The sequence below is a fragment of the Morone saxatilis genome, unplaced genomic scaffold, assembly GCF_004916995.1.
Source record: "Morone saxatilis isolate NCDOM2014 unplaced genomic scaffold, NCSU_SB_2.0 Contig21, whole genome shotgun sequence".
NCBI lineage: Eukaryota > Metazoa > Chordata > Actinopteri > Moronidae > Morone > Morone saxatilis.
The window spans coordinates 14867951-14873701 of record NW_023339774.1 but is presented as its reverse complement, the minus strand read 5'-3'; the positions used below and the strand labels follow the sequence as shown (position 1 = coordinate 14873701).

At 44.4% G+C, this 5751-nt stretch overlaps 1 protein-coding gene across 2 annotated transcripts in view; it reads right to left on the bottom strand.

Moving 5' to 3' along the window:
- The window catches only part of sema4d (sema domain, immunoglobulin domain (Ig), transmembrane domain (TM) and short cytoplasmic domain, (semaphorin) 4D), a 38594-nt gene extending 33287 nt beyond the window's left edge, over nt 1-5307 (bottom strand). Inside the window, exon 1 of one of the 2 annotated variants that reach the window (XM_035667731.1) lies at nt 5139-5307. The gene's annotated coding sequence lies outside the window, so the exon portion shown is untranslated. The remainder of the gene's footprint in view (nt 1-5138) is intronic. The other variant, XM_035667732.1, reaches the window with a different exon arrangement.
- Between the last annotated feature and the right edge of the window lie 444 nt (nt 5308-5751).

Here is a 5751-nt window from a genome sequence, read left to right as displayed (position 1 = left end):
CCTCTCTCCTTTAAGGAATGAATGGGGACTGCAGGTCCAGCTGCTGCCCTCTCTCAGCACTGTATTTAGCTCTCGGTGATGTACACTCAGTTGCCTGCTTATTAGGTACACCTAGCCAAGGCTAGGGCAGTCTAATGCAACAGCCCTGCAAATAAAAAAAGTTCAGTTTCTTCTGAAACTAGTTTAGAGGGGTGTATAAGTAACTGTATGGCTATTTTGGAGGCTGCAGTTTGTGATGCTGTTAAATTATGCAGCAACATACTGAGAAGTGTGTCAATTTTGATCTTTAGCCCATTTATATCATTGAGGGTAGAATAATAAAGACAGTTCGATCTAAAATAGTTTCAACATAAACTGAACATTACAAGCTTCATGAAGATTAGATTTATTGCAGGTGTGTTGCACAAAGAACTGTAGCGGTGAAGACTGTTTGCATCCTCAGGCAGTGGATCAGTATGCAAACACTAAACAAAGTGAGTGACAGCATGCTGATGAAAGGCAAACTGATTAAAATCTGATAACTGCAAATTCAGTTTGCGTCATGCCAACAACTTCCCTATGCAAAACGCTCACGTATAAACAAATGCTACTGAGCATTTAACCACCGAACCGCTTCATTACAGGTGAAAGTTGCACAAAAAGGCAGAGAGCACCTTCTCCATTCAGCTGTGTCACACAGTGGTATCCTCCACAGTAACAGAATGTACTGTATGTAGGCTAGCTCCCCACTCCATTCCCTTCCAGCTCCCTGCTCTCAGCAACACAGCGCTGGGAGCCTTTTCAAAACATCAAGTAAGCTGTCAATAGCACTGCAGCAATGCATCGGTAAGCTTCCTGCACTCTCATCTCTCATCACTAAGGGTGCAGCATCTTGGGATTTCCTGTATAGTTTTCATTAATGCAACTACTGCGTGCAATTTCAAACAAACAAACAACTGTTTTGCTGTGGCTGTTAATCCTAGAACTATTGATGGCCAAAAACATTAGAGCAACTGAGCCATGCAGGGTGTGGGCTGTTCTTCACCTTTATTGTTACCTCACACGCGAAATGATGAAAAACAGGAAACCAGGGTTAACGTACAGTGTTTACAGAATTGAAACCACCGTTCAATCATGAGACAATTTTGTTGAGACATCTCTGGAATGCGGCAACGCATTATGCATGGCAAGCAACACACAAGCACACACATAAAAGGGCCTACACATGCCACTGGCTGCTGCTGATATGGAGCCAGATGCTTCTCTGTTTGCCAATAGGAAATTATTCCAGCCTGAGGGGTGTTGGGGTACTTGGGTGTGGCAGGGGAGGTTTGTGTTGTGTGCGTTTTCAAAAGGAGGTGGGGGTTGCCCCAGATGTCTGTTCCACAGAGCCAAGCACAGCACACCTCAACATCAGAGCGCCATAGACTGGCCCCTGACCTCTACCCTTTAACTCCTGCAGGACCACAACAATGAAGCTGCTGCAAGTAATACATCAAATTCGCCTACCTCGTTTCCTAAAAAACGGTGACATCCAAAAAGGTTCACACGAAAGGTCACTACCATCGTCATGTCTCATCTTTTAGTATGCAGAGCATGTGGGGGTGTTATTTGCTGACTCGACTGCTGGGAGATTCCTGATAATTAGATTGCTAATGAGCCGGAGGGAACAATAAGGGGACGTATGGGTCTGTGTCAAAGACATAGCACCTTTTACAGTGACCCCCACAGCAGGAGGCGGAGTGCTACAGCCCAGACCATTTGCAGGTACTCCGGCCTTTTCTATCAGAGGAGCTGGCTGACGAGACAAACCCAGCAGAGGGGATGAGAAGAAAGCCTTTAAAAGGCTCATGAATGGTCACCCTCAAATCCATTAGGAGTTTATTCAATTACCTGACAGTCGCTCTCTGAAGGCATGTGAAGAAACGTGACGTCTCTTAAAGCGGGGTCTCCTTTGAGGTGGTCGAATAATTGCATTTGGATTTGAAGAGTAACACACAAACGCGGCATGTGTGCTTAATGTGAGCTCCTATAAGCAGCGCTGGATACGCTCCAGTAGGAACCAATTTCCAACTTTTTACAAGAGAGAAATTTGACAACCGGCCACGGCTTGTTCTGAAACCCAAACAAGGCATCCAACTAAATAACCCCTGACATCCAAAACAAGTGCCATTTCTGCACAAAGTTCAGGTTTAAAACAAAGATCTCTTTCAGCAACGCAGTTCCTGACTGAATTCTCATTTCCCACCCATTTTAAATTGATTATTGATTTTTTTTTTTAAAGGACTCTGAAGACAGGCTTGCGTGCTTATCATTAACAAGCAAGCGCATTCTGTGTAATTTCATTTAGCACATGTGAGTCCTGTGCTTCCAATAAATGTGGGAAAAAGACACAAAGCAACTTAAAGATAGCTCAGTTTATCCACTAATAGAAATAAAACAAATCAGACACAGGTGTTAAAAATAGACTCATTTGCTTTCCTAAACTTGGAAAGCTACATGTATGCAAAGGTTTCCTCCCATAAAAGCAGGTAAGGGAAGTAAATGTCAGCATTAAATGGACGCACGTAATTATATAAAAAAAATGTTTCTCTCTAAGACTATGTACAGTGGATGAAAATATATTGATTACATTTTTACTCCTATCTATCCATGTTCTCACAAAATAATAAATCTACCGTATCTACCCTTCTTCCCAACAGCCAATTCAAGACCTGCAAGAAGCAAACGACAACCTTACAACGCAAACACAAACTGTAACCTGAGGGAATGTCAGAGTGACATACAGAAAAATGCCTGAACCGCTCAGCGACACGCAGCCACTGGTTTAATGATTTGTCTGCGGCTGGTGAATGATCACACAGCAATATCCTGTTCTGGCTAGTTCTCCGGGCCCCCCTGAGGCTCTGGCTGACATGATTCTGGCTTGCCCGGCTGCCACCGAAGCGCCAGCCAGCCGATCATATTGACAAGATCCGGGCGGCTGCCCTCATGCCTGATATGACCCAGCCAAGGACCTGTGGAATCAAACTCGATGAGGCAGAAGAATTACTTATTGAGGCCGCGAGGGAAGGGATGTCACTGCCAATGCATTTTGGTGAAACGCCGGGTGGAAGAGGAAGGAGAGGAGGGAGAGGAGGGAGAGGAAAGGGGTGGGTAATGTCACTAACGAAGCTGTGGAAAACAGATTTAGAAAACACAACAGCTGTATTTAGGGACAAACTGAATAGCTGGCATGGTCCAAAATTCCACAGTGCTTATGCAATGTAAATGTAGCCCATATATAATGTGGAGGGCGTTTCTTTACTCTTAAGTGAAGAGCATTCATTCATTCATGCATTTCCCATGCGCATCTGTGAAACGTTTAAGGGCATGTGGGAAAGACAAACGCTGCATAGGTTCAGGATTCAGGTTAATCAGGAACAGGGACTTTGATTAACAAGTGGTTGCTTGGCCTATAAAACCATAAAAAAAAAAAAAAAAAAAACAGAGACAAGAATGGCCACCACAATTTCCTGGAGCCCAAGGTGAAATCTTCAAATAGCTCCTTTTGTCTGACCCAAAGTCTAAAACCCAAAATATTCTGTTTACTACAATGTAGGGCAAGGAAAAGCAGCAACTTTTCACATTTGGGAAGCTGGAACCATCAAACATTTGTTTATTAGTTGTGATTAGAGTTGATTCAACAATCAAATAGGCAGAACGTATTTGATAATCAATTTAATCCTTCAAGTAATTTTTCCAGGAACAAACATTTGAGGGTTCCAGCTTCTCAGATGATCTCAAACGTAAGTCCTCAGTTTAGACTCTGGAATTAGACAAACTGCAGACTGATACATTCTGAAAATGATTGTTAGCTGCAGCCTTAGTTCAGTCTACTAACGCAACTGACAGTTCTTAAATATTGAGTTTACTATAATGCACGACAAGGAACGGGAAATATTCACATTTGAGAAGCTTAAATCATCCAACACCTAGCATTTTAATTTGAAAGATTGCCTCAAAATGGGGGCCTATTCACTTACTGTCTATAAACTCATGAAGTAACCGTTTCAGCTCTAATCAGAAGCAAAGCACAGACGAACCGGGCCTTGCGAAGGCACCCGCCTCGCCTCCAGTAGCTCGAAAGTCTGCACTTGATTTTAGGAGTCCAAGAAGGTCAAGAGAAGCAACACAGTGATGATGGTGTAGTTTGAATTATACAGCACAGAGCCAAGAGAGTCACACGGAGAGACACAGGACTTCAGTCAGCCGAGGCCAGAGGGCAAATGGTGAGACAAACAAGCAGCTCCATAACTTCTTATTACTCCCTGCAGTCCACGCATCTCCACACCGACGAAGACTAGACACGAATGCAGGTGAAAGGTTTATGAGCATCCACTGATGAGCCCCAGCTGCACCGGGCTGCCCTGCAAACACACAGCTAGACAGAACATTGCATGCTGCAGGCATCTGAAGGCAGACTGGATGCTCCAACTAGCCTTCCTATAAACTGTGGTTAGGTGCATATGTGCTTCAGTGCTGTCAATAATAAGGTATTTTGTTTGCAGCAGTGAAAGAGCACCCTTGATTTATGCACGCTAAAGGGTAGAAACCCCTGAATGACCTCTGGGTGCCAGAACGGCATTTTGAAAAGTGCAAGGGGAGTTTAATCTTTAAAAAGATTCGTGTGTGTGTGTGTGTGTGTGTACGGATGGTGGACACGTAATATTATATTCACCAGTTATGTTGCGCTTCAAGGACAGTTGACAGCGACTGCGTGGACTCTTTGCGCAACAAGTCGCCCGCTAACATCTTACTTCGTTTTTTTGTGTTTTTTTTTTGACGCAGTCCGGCTTTGAAACGTCGCGGGAAAGTAATATAAGTTTTACGCGCCGTCAAAGCGCAGAAGAGCTTAAAAACATATTTAATATACATTTGCTGTGTTTTGCCTTCTTTTGTGCCGCAGTGGGGGTTTTCACCGGGCTGCAGTGCAACAAGTGCAGCTGAGCTTGAAGTCCGCGACAGCACGCCTGAATACGAGCAGCGGGGGCACAGGGCTGAAATAACGTTTGAAGTTTTGAAGCAGAACAACAACAACAACAACAACAAAAAGAAAAGGTCCCGACGGTAATTTCAACAGTTCAACCCCCCCACTGAAGACATGTGGCAGTACTCACCGTGGGGGGAAGTTTTCCTCTGTGTCCCGGTGTGTTACGGAGATGAGCGTCGGTGCAGCAGCAAGCGTGACAAAGTTTGGTGTGTGTGTCTGTCTGTCTGTCTTCTCTCTCTCTCTCTCTCTCTCTCTCTCTCTTCTCTCTCTCTCCTCTCTCTCTCTCTCAGCTCGCCCTCGGCTCGGCTCAGCATTGGCGGCCGACTGATTCAAACCTCTCCGGGCTGTGATATCAACAGACAGGGAGGGTGCAGGGGTGCCGGGAGGGTGCAGGGTGCGGGGGAGGCGTGGTGGGTGGAAGTAGTAGGCACTCATCTTTAAATTACGTGCAGGTTGAAAGTACCCTGTTACCGTAAAAAAAAAAAAAAATAGAAAAAAATCACACAAAGTCAGGCATTTAAAAAATGTACTGGAGTAAAAGTACAGAAGCAGAGCACCTGGGGTTTAAGTGCTCATAACGCAGAATGGGACATTTCAGAATAATGTATTTTAGTATTCGCAGCGGTGGAAGAAGTATCATATCTTTTGCTGCAGTAAAAGTAGAAATACTGTAAGTAAAAGTGCCTAAACATTGCTCTTAAGGACAGTAGTTGAGTAAATGCACTTACTTTCCACCACTG